Raw genomic sequence first — 15,411 nt, forward strand, 5'->3', positions numbered from 1 at the left:
TGTAGTATCAGAATATAAGATGCTCAAAACAAAACAAAGCAAACAAACAAACCCACATTGATGGTGGTATGTCAAAGTGACACAAGAAACAATTGGAAGAAGAAAAGAAAGATACTTTAAGGACTCAGACTCATTTTTCAATTTATACCATATTCCAAGTTCTACAACTATCTCCTATGACGTTTTTCATCTAAGTGACCTGCTGTTTTCCCACACGAAGAAAGAAAACCTGGCTCCATCCTCATTTACTTTAACATATTCAAATTGCTCTGTTAATATTGATAAATATTTTTAAAAATTTGTCAGAGAACAATGTTCCAGAAATCTTAAAAATGGACTGTGGCAAAGTGGTTAAGAGGGTTAAGGTGTTCTTGACCTGCTGTGTGATCTTGATGATACCTCAGTCGCCTCTCTAAGATTTAGCCTCTTTGCCTGTGAGAAGTAAATTAGATAGTCTATATAAAGCAGTAAGATTATTTGTTGGGTTACATTCAAGAACTCTCTAGGTTTCACATGCAAATTTAAGAATACTGTTAAAAAATAATCAGCTTGTTTTATTTCATTAAAAATAACAACAATAATAATTGCAGTAAAATTATCTAACTTAGTTTGAGTAATTCAAGGACTTAGAAAATGATGTGTGCTTCCAAAATAATTTCATTTTTTTGAAGTTAAATTACTTCTTTTCATATGAAAATTGAGCACTTTAATATACTAAATACATTGAAAATTGTCACATATTTGAATATTTCTTCTATTTTCCTAACTTAATAATGTAACTATTAACGAGAACATGGAAACTATTATGCCTAATTTACAAGTATATATAACAACTATGTTATGTATTCATTGTAAGTGAATAAATAGTTGTCAAGTTTTTTTCTCGTGTCAACTCCAGAAGGGATTCTCTAATATCTATTTAATGGAACCATTTTTCTTTATGTCTTCAAATTACATATGTCTTTTCTTTACCACTCCTCTATTTTCTTTGCTTTATACAATTATTAAATGAAAAAAAAATTGCTACCTGAAGAACACAAACTACAACTGCTTCTCAAGATCCCTTATATTATATCCAGCTTTTAACCTACCAGTTATTCATCAGGAATCAAAAACACCGTATTCTTAAAGATTCACATTTCTACTGAAATCACCATGGTCCTTAGTAAGCATCAGAAGTCTGGAGTACGGATATATATTTTCTCTAGTCTTGGTATTGAAAGCAGTGACATTTTAGGAGCTCATGGTTTAGACACTACAATCTGCTTGCAGTGGGAGTTATTAAAACGCTGATCTGACTTTTCCCAAAGTTGCAACAAGAACTGTAAGGTGTGTCTTTACTATTTAAAGTGAAGATGCACATTCATGATGAAATAGTGTTCATTAGAGAAGGCACAACTGGAACTGACTTAGGGGAAAGAGAGCTTTGAGCAGTGATTTAAGGAGCAAAAAATTGCTCCCTTGAATATGGAAATATGTCACCTTTCTGCCCCAGTGTTCAATGCCCCAAAGTTGAAAAGTTACTCTTTTAGGATAAGGCACTTTGTCACCAGCAAACTCTTGCTCACTGAAAGAATCATGTAAAGGAAGAATCACGCTTTAAAGTATTTTACAGGACATTAAAAATTTGTACAGGCTAAAATTGGTAGTTACAAAATAGTCATGGGGAAGTAAAGCATGGGGAATACAGTCAATGATATGGTAATAAGTATGTATAGTGCCAGGTGAGTACTAGACTAATCAGGGGATCACTTCTTAAATTATATAAATGTCTAACCACTGTGCTGTACACCTGAAATTGATATAAAATAATATTGAATGTCAACTGTAATTGAAAAATTAAAAAGGGGGAGAAAGGTGAAGGAGAATAAGAGGTCCAAATTTCCAGTTATTAAACAAATGTGATATATAGATGATGTATTACAGGATTGTACACTTGAAACCTGTAATTTTACTAACCATTGTCACCCCAATAAATTTTAATTAAAAAGAATAATAGGTCATAGGGATATAATGTACAGCATGGAAAATATAGTCAATAATATTGTGGTAGCATAGTACGGTGTCCAATGGTTGCTGGACTTATGGTGATCACTTCTTTAGGCATATGAATGTTGAACAACTATGACCCCTTAATCTAATATAATATTGTATGTTAGCTATATTTTTAATAAAAGTCTTCAAAAATATTAAATTACAAAATTAGTACAAGCTAATAGGTGTAATGATAATTGCCACCACAGGTAGGTGAAATCTGGGGAAGGGGAAGTTGGAAAGTCCAAAAAAGAAGTGAAGACAGTTTCTGTGTAAGTACCCCAGACTAATGGTGTAAGAATTAAATTATACAAATAAATGTAAACCATTAAGTATTATGCTTGGCACAGAGAAAATGCTGAATAAAATATAGTACAAGGAATATCAGAGGTGATTATAATTATTAACACTATTTTTGAAGTGTCCATGACACATAATCCAGGAAGATACTAGATGTGGATTCTCAACCTGAAACCATAACTGAGTTTTGTCATATTTACTTGAAGGCCAATCACTTATCTGTACAGGTTTGCTCTTCAAACACAACTTTCTTCTCAAATATTTCAGTGATTTGAACTCTTTACAATTATCATACTTATCTTATATTTCCATAAGACTAGCAATGGAGCCCAAGAAAATCTTCCCTAGCTGACCACGTTTCTTTACAGCTTTGAAATAAGAAAACATGAAGCTTTGTTTTTAAATTTTTTCTCTTTTTTTAAGTTAAAGTTTATTGGGGTGACAATGGTTAGTAAATTTACATAGATTTCAAGTGTACAATTCTGTAATACATCATCTATATATCACATTGTGTATTCACCACCCAATTTTTTTTTTAAATTCTCATCTGTTAAGGAAAAAGAAAGGAACTGGTTTAAAAGAAGAAGAATAATGAAAAACAAATCCTAGCCTCATTTAAGCAGTCAACCCTCATGCAGCAGAATATCCACTGTGGGCAGAGCCAAGTCTCACAACTAGTCAGCCTAGGAGTCAAGCCCACCTCTAACAAGCCAAAAGCAATTAAAGATCAACTTTAACAGGACAATATACACAACACAAGAGTCACCTATGGAGCACACGCACAGGAGAAGAAGGAAGTGGTGCAAGTCAAATATAAAGGACACATACTACATAAGATAACCCAGCAAAAACCAAAAACTTAGGGGATCTACCTAATACATCGAAGCAAACACAGAGAGTCAGCCAAAATGGGGACACAAAGAAACATGTCCCAAATAAAAGAACAGAAGTAACCTCCAGATATGGAACCAAATGAAATAGAGGTAACCAACCTATCAGAGATAGAGTTCAGAACACTGATGATAAGAATGTTTAAGGAACTTAGTGACAACATAAAGAAGGATAGAGAAATCATAATGAACAACCAGTTAGAACTAAAGAATACAATAACTGAAATAAAGAACACACTTGAAGGAATTACCAGCAGGTTAGATGAAGCAGAGGATTGAATCAGTGACTTAGAAGACAAGTTAGCAGATATCACCTAAATGGAAAAACAAAAAGAAAAAAGAATAAAAAACAATGAAGATGGTTTAAGAGACCTCTGGGATAACATCAAGCGCAACAACATGTGCATCATAGGAATACCAGAAGGTGAAGAGAGGGAGCAAGGGGTCGAGAACATATTTGAAGTAATAATGTCCATAAACTTCCCTAACCTGGTGAAGGAAACTGACATACAAGCCCAGGAAGTGCAGAGAGTTCCAACCAGGATAAATCCAAACAGGTCCACACCAAGACACATTATAGTTAAAATGGCAAAGGTTAAAGACAAAGAGAGAATCCTAAAAGCAGCAAGAGAAAGACAGAGGGTTACATACAAGGGAACTCCTATAAGACTATCAAATGACTTTTCTACAGAAACATTGCAGGCCAGGAGGGAGTGGCAGGAGATACTCAAAGTGATGGAAAACAAAGGCCTACAACCTAGATTGCTTTATCCAGCAAGGCTATCATTTAAAATTGAAGGAGAGATAAAGAGCTTCCCAGAAAAGAATAAGCTAAAGGAATTTATTACCACCAAGCCAGCATTGCAGGAAATATTAAAAGGGCTTCTGTAAACAGAAGAAAGATGAAAATAATCTAACTACACATTTAAAAAATGGCAATAACTATGTACCTATCAATAATCACTTTAAACATAAATGGATTAAATGCTCCAATCAAAAGACATAGGGTGGCTGAGTGGATAAGAAAGCAAGACCCTTGTTGTATATGCTGTATACAAGAGACACACACAGGCTGAAAGTGAAGGGTTGGAGTAAGTAAATGGAAATGAGAAAAAAGCTGGAGTTGCAATACTTGTATCTGACAAAATAGTCTTTAAAATGAAGAATATATTAAAAGACAAAGATGGGCACTATATAATAATAAAGGGATCGATCTGACAAGAGGACATAACCCTAATAAACATCTATGCACCCAACATAGGAGCACCTAAATACATAAAACAGATATTGACTGACATAAAGACAGAGATCAACAGTAACACTATCATAGTAGCGGACTTCAACACACCTCTGACAACAAGGGACAGGTCTTCCAGACAGAAAATCAATATGGAAACAATGGCCTTAAGTGACACATTGGACCACTTGGATTTAATCGATATTTTCAGAGCATTTCACCCCAAAGCTGTAGAATACACATTCTTCTCAAGCACACATGGAACATTTTCCAAGATAGACCACATATTAGGCCACAAAACAAGTCTTGATAAATTTAAGAAAATTGAAATCATATCAATTGTCTTCTCTGACCACAGTGCTATGAAATTAGAAATCAACTACAGGGTAAAAAAAACTGGAAGACACACACATTCATGGAGGCTGAATAACATGTTACTAAATAATGAATGGGTCAACAATGAGATCAAGGAAGAAATCAAAAGATATCTCGAGACAAATGAAAATGAAAGCACGACAACCCAAAATCTATGGGATGCAGCGAAAGCACTCCTAAGAGGGAAATTCATAGCATTGCAGGCTTACCTAAAGAAACAAGAAAAATCACTAATCAACAGTTTATATTCACACTTAAGGGATCTGGAAAAAGAACAACAAAATAAGCCCAAAGGGAGTACAAGGAAGGAGATAATAAAGATCTGGGTGGAAATAAATGAAATAGAAACCAGAAAAACAATACAAAAGATCAATGAATCCAAGAGTTGTTTTTTAGAAAAGATAAACAAAATCGACAAACCTTTAGCCAGACTCATCAAAAAAAAGAGAGAACCCAAATTAACAAAATCAGAAATGAAAGAGGAGACGTGACAACAGATACCACAGAAATACAAAAAATTTTAAGAAATTACTATGAACAACTAACTATATGCCAATAAATCAGACAATCTGGAAGAAATGGACAATTTTCTAGAAGCATAAAACCTTCCAAGGCTAACTCAAGAAGAAATGGAAAACCTGAATAGACTGATTACCACCAGGGAAATTGTATCAGTAATCAACAAGCTCCCAAAAAACAAAAGCCCTGGACCAGATGGCTTTACAGGTGAATTTTACGAAACATTCAAAAAAGAATTATCACCTATTCTCCTCAAGCTATTCCAAAATCCAGAAGGAGGGAAGTCTCCCAAACACTTTTTATGAGGTCACTATCACCCTGATCCCAAAATCAGACAATGACACTACGAAAAAAGAAAACTACAGGCCGATATCTCTAATGAACATAGATGCAAAAATCCTCAACAAAATATTAGCAAACAGAATTCAGCAATACATTGAAAAGATCATACACCATAATCAAGTGAGATTCATTCCTGGTATGTAAGGGTGGTTCAACATCTGCAAATCAATTAATGTAATACACTACATTAACAAAATGAAAAATAAAAATCACATGATCATATCAATAGATGCAGAAAAAGTATTTGACAAAATCCAGCAGCCATTTATGATAAAAACCCTTAAAAAAGTGGGAATAGTGGGATCATATCTCAACATAATAAAGGCCATATATGATAAACCCACAGCTAACATCATACTCAATGGGGAAAAGCTAAAACCATTCCCCTTAAGATCAGGAACAAGGCAAGGTTGTCCACTTTCTCCACTGTTATTCAACACAGCGCTGGAAGTTCTAGCCACAGCAATCAGACAAGAAAAAGAAATAAAAGGCATCCAAATTGGTAAGGAGGAAGTAAAATTGTCATTATATGCAGATACATGATACTATATACAGAGAACCCTAAAGACTCCACCAAGAAACTGTTAGAGCTGATAAATGAATTTAGTAAAGTAGCAGGATACAAAATTAATATTTGGAAATCAGTTGCATTTGTATATACCAATAATAAAATATCGGAAGGAGAAATTAAGAAAACAATCCCATTTACAATTGGTTCAAAGACTACAAAACACCTGGGAATAAATTTAACCAAAGAAGTAAAAGATCTGTACTCAGAAAATTATAAGACACTGAAGAGATAAATTAAAGAAGATACAAATAGATGGAAACATATACCGTGCTTATGGATAGGAACAATTATTATAGTTAAAATGTCCATACTGCCTAAGGCAAAATACAGATTCAGTGCAATTCCTATCAAACTACGAACGACGTTTTTCACAGAAATAGAACATATAATCCTAAAATTTATATGGAACCATAAAAGACCCTGAATCGCCTCAGCAATCTTGAGAAATAAGAACAAAGTGGGTGGTATAATGATATCTGACATCAAATTATACTACAAGGCTACGGTAATGAAAACAGCATGGTACTGGCATAAAAACAGACACATGGACCAATGGAACAGAATAGAGAGCCCAAAAATAAATCCATGCCTATATGGTCATTTAATCTATGACAATGGAAGCAAGAATTTACAGTGGGGTAAAGACAGTCTATTCAATAAATGGTGCTGGGAAATCTGTACAGACAAATGCAAAAAAAAAATGAAGCTGGACCACGTCCTTATACCATATACAAAAATAAATTCAAAATGGATTAAAGACTTAAATGTAAGATATGAAACCATAAAATTCCTACAAGAAGATATAGGAAGAAACTTTACAGACATTACCCGGAATAAGATTTTTACTGATATATCCCCTTGCGCAAAGGAAGTAAGAGAAAAAATAAACATGTGGGATTACATCAAACCTAAAAGATTTTTCACAGCAAAGGGAACCATCAATAAAACAAAAAGGGATCCTACTGAATGGGAGAAGATATTTGCCAATGATATATCCGATAAGGGGTTAATATCACAAATTTATAAAAAACTCACTCAACTCCACTCCAAAAAAACAAACAACCCAATTAAAAAATGGGCAGAGGACATGAAGGGATGTTTTTCTAAACGGACATACAGATGGCAAATAGACATATGAAAAAATGCTCAACCTCACTAATCATTAGAGAAATGCAAATAAAAACCACCATGAGATATCACCTCACCCCAGTCAAAATGGCTATCATCAATAAATCAACAAACAACAAGTGCTGGTGAGGATGTGGAGAAAAGGGAACCCTTGTGCACTGTTGTTGGGATTGCAGATTGGTGCAGCCACTATGGAAAACAGTATGGAGGTATCTCAAAAATCTGAAAACGGAATTACCTTATGATCCAGCAATTCCACTCCTAGGTATCTATCCGGAGAAATCCAAAACTAATTCAAAAAAATTTATGCTCTGCTATGTTTCTTGCAGCACTAAACACAATAGCCAAGACATGGAAACAACTGGAATGCCCATCGGTAGATGACTGGATTAAGAAGCTGTGGTACATTTATACAATGGAGTATTACGCAGCCATAAAGAAGAAAGAAATCTTACCATATGCAACAACATGGATGGACCTAGAGAACATTATGTTAAGTGAAATAAGTCAGACAGAGAAAGACAAATACCATATGATCTCACTTATATGTGGAATCTAAAGAAAAGAATAAATGAGTGAACTAATCAGAAACAGTCTCAGAGACAGAGGAAAAACTGAGGGTTGCTAGATGGGAGGGGGGGTGGCGATAAGAGGGAAGGTGAGGGGATTAGAAAGCACAGTCAGTAACCACAAGATTGCCACAGGGTTGCGAAAGTCAATTTGGGGAATGTAATCAATATGTTGTAAAGATTTCGTAGGTTATCCGATGGACACTTGTCACATTAGGGAGACCACCTCAGGGATGATGTAGATGCCTGATCACTGCACTGTACACCTGACGCTGAAGCTGAACAATAATGAATGTCAACTACAATTATATATATATATATATATATATATATATATATATATATATATATATATATATATATATATATACAAGAAGCAGAGTACAGGATTAGGAGTAGAGACAGTGGAAATGTAATGGTTGTGTGCGATGTTAGATGGATAGTGGATGGGGGAGGGGAGTTGAAACTGTGTGAGGGATATAAATGATAAATGTTTAACTATTACATTGTTTTGTGCACCTGAAACTAATAAAAAAATGTTATAAAACAACAACAATATAACCAACCAACACAATACAAAGATTTAGTAAATCCAAAAATCTAAAGTACTTGCTCTGGTTTAAAACAAAATGTAAGTGTATATCATTATTGCTAGAGTTACCATAAAAAAGGCAAGAGAGTTAACAGAAAAATAACATAAATACAAGATAATTCAGAAAGAGAGAGCATGAAGGAGTTTGGGGGGCATTATGAAGCTGTTCTGTATCTCTGACACATGAATTGATACATGTGCTAAAATTCATAGAACCTGCATACCAAAAGCAACCAAAATCAATTTTACTTTAAGATAACTTATGAAGTAGACTTTTAGAAAGCAAAACCAGATAATTCAGTACAGTGGCTAGTTACAAAATAAGCAAACAAAATCAATGGCTTTCTTATATATCAATTCAATGTTAAAGTATACAGTAAAAACACAGCTTATTCAGATGAATAATGAGTTATAAAAATGGGAATAATGTGAGTAAAAACTGGTGTATCTATGTGACAACAAACTATGTTACTCTATAAAAGGAAAAAAAAGAATAAATTGAAATACTGATATTGAATAGAGAAACTCAATATTGTTCACCACATAAATTCCAATGAACTCTATGTGAGTTTATGACTTAAAATAATTTTCAAAAGTTTTCTAGAAACCAATCAGGTAAGAGTAAACAAAAATTCGAAATAAACCATAGTTGACATTCATTATTATGCAGCTTCAGCTTCAGGTGTACAGTGCAGTGGTCTTGCATCTACACTGTCCTGAAATTTTTAAAAAAAAAGAAAGAAATTAGAAATAATATTTTTACTATGCAGAAATGTATAAAACCATAATATTTAAATAATATGAAAGAAGCATGTGATATGACTGAAAAATTAATGTAAGGGTACTGAGAGTACTAAAAATATATAAACTCCCAAAATGTAAGAATTTACAATATTATAATATTTACAGTATTATAACCTTAATTAGTAAAAGGGAGTTTTCAGATAAAATTAAGATTACTAATCAACTAATCTTAGAATACGGAGATAATCCAGGATTATCCTGGTGGGCTCAATATAATCACATGAGTCCTTAACAGTGAAAGAAGGATTTTGTAGATATCAACAAAGTAATTCCACACTTTATATGGAAAGGCAAAAATCCTGCAATAGTCAACACAGTCCTGAAAAAGAGCAAAATGACAGGACTCACACTAACCAGTTTAAAACATACTATGAAGCTGCTTAAATCAAGACAACATAATATTAATGAAAAAATAGATGCATGGATTCATGGAACATGATACAGAGCCTAAAAATAGACCCACACAAATATAGTCGATGATCTTCAACAAAGGAGCAAGTGAAGAAAGGATAGTCTATGCAACAGATGGATCACAGGTATAAATGTAAAATGCAAAATTATGAAACTTCTAGAAAAAACATAGGAGGAAATTTAAGGGACTTTATGTTTGGCAATGAGTTCTTAGGTGCAAAACTAAAGTTCTTAGAACCAAAAACATGATCTATGAAGAAAAAAAATGGTAAGTATGATTTTACTGAATTGAAAAACTACTGTTCTGTGAATAAGTTAATAAAAAGACAAGACACAGACTAGGATTAAATATCTGCAAAACATTTATTCAATAAAGAACTTCAACCCAAGATATATAGAGAAACTCTTAAAACTCAACAATAAGAAAACAAACACAATTTAAAATGGGCAAAAAGAAATCGTGTGATTTTACTGATATGTGGGATATAAAACTGAAAGCAACAAAGGAACAAGACAAACAAAAAAAGAAACAAAAACTCATAGACATAGACAATAGTTTAGTGGTTACCAGAGGGTAAGGGGAGAGGGGGATGGTAGATGAGGGTAAATGGGATAAAATATATGGTGATGGAAGGAGAACTGACTCTGGGTGGTGAACACACAATGTGATATATACGAGGTCTGACAATTGAGTTCACGAACTCATCCTAGAAAAAGTGCTACATACCTCATTGCTGAATATCACTAGAGTCATCTTCAAAGCACTCCCCTTGAGAAGATATGCATTGATGCCAGCACCTAGTCCACCCTTCAAAGCAATTTTGGACCTCTTTTTCTGGAATGGCCATCAGAGCTGTCATCGTATTACCCTTGATGTCCTGAATGTCTTCAAAATGTCTTCCTTTCAATATTTCCTTTATCTTTGGGTAAAGAAAGAAGCCATTGAGGGCCAGATCAGGTGAGTAGGGAGGGTGTTCCAATACAGTTATTTGTTTACTGGCTAAAAACTCCCTCACAGACAGTGCCGTGTGAGCTGGTGCATTGACGTGATGCAAAAACCATGAATTGTTGGCGAAAAGTTCAGGTTGTCTAACTTTTTCATGCAGCCTTTTCAGCACTTCCAAATAATAAACTTGTTTAACCATTTGTCCAGTTGGTACAAATTCATAATGAATTATTCCTCTGATATCAAAAAAGGTTAGCAACATCATTTTGACTCTTGTTTTGGACTGATGGAACTTTTTTGGTTGTGGAGAACTGGCTGACTTCCACTGTGCACTTTTACACTTTGTTTCAGGGTCACACTGGTACACCCATGTTACATGCCCGAAACATCCTCTCGCCTCTCCAAAAGGTCTTGGCAAACTTCGACTCTCCTTTGCTTTTGTTCATCAATGATTTCCTTCGGGACCATTTTTGCACACAACTTTCTCATGCCAAGATTTTCAGTTAAGTTTTTCCTGTTTCTTTATCAATGTTTGTTTGGTCTGCTATGCTTCTCACAGGGTGTTGATGATTTTGATGCACAATTCGATGAACTTTTGCAATGTTTTCATCAGTTCTGCTCATTACTGGCCATCGACCTCTTCATCAGTAATGTGTTCTCTTCCTTCAGAATAAAACGTTAAATCCATTTGTACATTGCCATTTCTTTTATGGCATTATCCCCATAAACTTGGGCTAACATGTCTCTGATTTCACATCCACTCTTGCCAATTTAACAAGAAATTTGGTGTTTGTTCGAGCTCTAATTCAAGCTCAGACATTCTAGCAACGGCCCCCAAAAACACTCAACAATAATAATGAATGCCACTCAGCAAGACACTGCCACACATTGACACAAACACAGCCATGGGACACTGATATACATACCAAGGCTATGAAACCTTACCAAGCTGTTTGTACAGTGCTGCCAATGTAAGCTCACAGTGGCAAGTTCGCGAACTTAATTGGCAGACCTCGTATTATATACCACAATGGAAAAAGGCAGGCAATAAATTAAGTATGTGGAACATATGTCATGTTAATAGGTGATGAATACTATGGACAAAAGTAATGTAGGGAAGGGGGATATGAAGTATTGTGGAAGTGGATTGCAAATTTTAATAGTGTGGTCAGAGAAGGTCTCACATGGACGGTGACATTTAATGAAAGAGATTATGAAGTGACTCATGCCAATATCTTGGGAAAGGACATTCCAGACATAGGAAATAGCAAGTCAAAAGTCCTTGAAGGGGCACAGGCAACTTGGCATATTCTAGGATCAGAGGTCAATAGGGCTGAACAGAATGAGAGAGGGGATATAGAAGGATAAGAGGTCAAGAAGAGGAAAGGGGTAGAAGTTGGGACATATAAATAAGGTTATATCAGGTTTGGCAATTAAGTTAGAAAACTTGTTGCAACTATGTTGCTAATCTTTTTTGATATCAGATGGATAATTCATTATGAATTTGTACCAACTGGACAAACAGTTAACCAAGTTTACTATTTGGAAGTGCTGAAAAGGCTGCGTGAAAAAGTTAGACGAAAATATCCTGAACTTTTCAGCAACAATTCATGGCTCTTGCATCACAACAATGTACCCGCTCACATGGCACTGTCTGTGAGGGAGTTTTTAGCCAGTAAACAAACAACTGTATTGGAACACCCTCTCTATTCATCTGATCTGGCTCCCAATGACTTCTTTCTTTACCCTACGTAAAAGGACATATTGAAAGGAAGACATTTTGATGACATTCAGGACATCAAGGGTAATACTATGAGAGTTCTAATGGTCATTACAGAGAAAGAGTTCCAAAATTGCTTTGAAGGGTGGAGTAGGCACTGGTGTCAGTGTATAGCTTCCCAAGGGGAGTACTTCGAAGGTGACAATAATGATATTCAGCAATGAGGTATGTAGCACTTTTTCTAGGATGCATTCGTGAAATTAATTGTCTGACCTCATATGGACCTTTATAGACAACAAAGAAAGCTTTAGCCCTTACTTTAAGTAAGATGGAAGTTACTGAGGGTTTTGAGAAGAGGAGGGAAATGACGTGACTGTATTTTAACAACATCATTCTGGATGGCTATCTGAGAATAAACTAAAACAGGACAAGAACAGAATTGAGACCAGTAAAGAGGCCCCAACCATAATGTAGGCCAGAGGTGATGGTGGTTTGGGCTTTGATGGTAGAATTTGAAGAAGAGATAATCTAATCTGGCAATTTTATGATGGCAGAGCTAATCCAGACTTGTTAACAGATTGGATGTAGGATATAAGAGAAAATATTTCTTAAATGAATCCAAAATTTTGGACCGGAGACTGGAATTACAATTTACTAAGATTGGTTGTGGGGTGGGGAGAAGCGTGTGGTGAAGATCAGGAGTCAGTCCGGGAAGTTATGCACAAGGTCACACAATGACATCAAAGTAGAGCTGTGGCACTGACATACGTTGCTGGGAATCGGAGCCTAGAGTTCATGAGAAAGATATGTACAGAGATTATCAACATATAGTTGGAATTTAAAGCCAAGAGAGCTGGGTAGCTAAGGAGAAACTCTCAGAGTGAAATAAGGGAACAGCTGATTTGGTGGAGGGAAGACTGAAAGTGGAGAGTCTTGGGAAGGCAGACCTGCTTAGAGATCAAATGCTGCTCAAAGATCAAACACGATGAGACCTAAATAAGAATCATTGATATTCGTTGGTGATCATGAATGACAAGAACTGTTTCATTGGCATGATTAGGTGAGTTGAAAAGGAAAGAAATTGGAAGCAGAGAGCATAAACATGCCAGCTGCATAGTGTATAATTCCAACCATATGACATTCTGGAAAAGGCAAAACTATAGAGACAGTAAAAAGTTCGGTGGTTGTCAGGGGCTTGAGGGTAGATGAATAGGTGGAACACAGGGGATTTTAAAAGCAGTAAAACTAGTGTGTATGATATTGTAATGGTGGATAGATGAAATACCTTTGACAAACTCCATAGAACTGTACACAAAGTGTGGACTCTAATGTAAATTATGGACTTTATTTTAAAATAATCTATCAATGTTAGTTCATCATTGGAACAAATGTACCACACTAATGCAAGATACTAATAGGGGAAAGTGTGTATGTGTAGGGGGAGCTCTGTGTTTTCTGCTTAACTTTTCTATAAAACTAAAACTGCTTTTAATTTGTTAAAAGTCTATTCATTTGTTTAAGTATAAACAACTTTTGTGGAGCTTTGCCATAAAGAGAAGGAGATAAATGAGATAATATGTGGAGGAAGAAAGTTGACAGAGATTTAATATGAAAAAATGTGGTTATATGCTATGGGACAAAATCCAATAGGGGGAAAAAGTTAATGGTGCAGAAGAGAGGAAGAGAAGTACCAGAGTAATTGCTCTTAGTAGAAAAGAGGGGTGGATTCTGATGCACAGATGGAAGCGCCAACCTTTTCAGAGCACTATCAGGTCAGCCAGTCTCAGGAGAGAGGAAAGGGACACGGCTCCAGATGCAGGTGTATGGGGAGATGTAGTGGCAGGAGCTGAGGAATTCTCTTCTGCCCATTTTCTCAGTGAAATAGGAAACAAGATGATAAGCTTAGAGTGAGGATGGGAAAGGAGATATCTGAGAACCAAAAACACTTTTTCTGTAGTCGGGATATTTTTACCATGCACATGATTTATGTTCATAAACACTAATTTTTTAAAAATAAAATATAAAAATGAATCCCTTGCATTTTGGATCAGAGATTTATTTTAGATGTTGCCCATTCAATATAGCCTTAAGAGAATCGGATTTGGATACACTCATTAGGTGGTAGCAGCAGAGGCCTTGGTTTTGCTAGGAGAGAACTGATGGGTACACAGTAGTTCTGGATCGTCATCTTGATCCTACTTCTACGGCTAGCGTGGCAATATTTTTGAAACAGATGGCAAAGGTGGTAGCCAAAACAACTCTCTTGACAGTCTGTTTCCTGTGTTGTTCTGGCAGTCATCTCTGGATGTCCAGACTATATAGTAAGTTCTTCCAGGTTTTTCAACTGCTCTGTAAGCACATAAGTGTCTATATTAAATCATCTTGTGTTTCAAATAGCTAGAATGCAGCAGACACCTGACTGGTCCATCAAACAACTATTATAATTTATATTCAGTGTGAAATCAATCAGGGATAAGATCAACAAACAGCTACAAGTCAAAAAAATCTGCTAGAAATAATCATGAAGTTCTGGAGAAAAGAACATGAAATGTTTCCATGACCTTTTTACATGAAAATGACCAGGCCTTTTTATTTTATTTTTTTTCGCTTCCTCTGTCTATGGGGGGGAAACTGCAGTTTAATTTTCTTTCAAAATATACTTATAAGCATAATAATATTTCCCTCTTCATGATATTTTTCAACCTTTTGATATTTGCCAAGAATCTTGGGTGTACATACCTAAGTCATTTCTGAAACTGGAGTAATCACTCTGTTGCTTAAAACGTTAGAATGGTTTCTTATTGTAATTACAAAACAATCAAAACCCATATTCACTTCATAGACCATAGACTGGTAGAGACACTACCAGTATCTCTAACTTTAATTCTTAGTCAGTTTCACATTCATTTACTATATCCCAGTCAATTTGAACTTTGTTGTGTTCCTCAAGTATACCTAGTTCATTACTGTTTT

Source organism: Rhinolophus sinicus, linkage group LG03, assembly GCF_036562045.2.
Source record: "Rhinolophus sinicus isolate RSC01 linkage group LG03, ASM3656204v1, whole genome shotgun sequence".
NCBI lineage: Eukaryota > Metazoa > Chordata > Mammalia > Chiroptera > Rhinolophidae > Rhinolophus > Rhinolophus sinicus.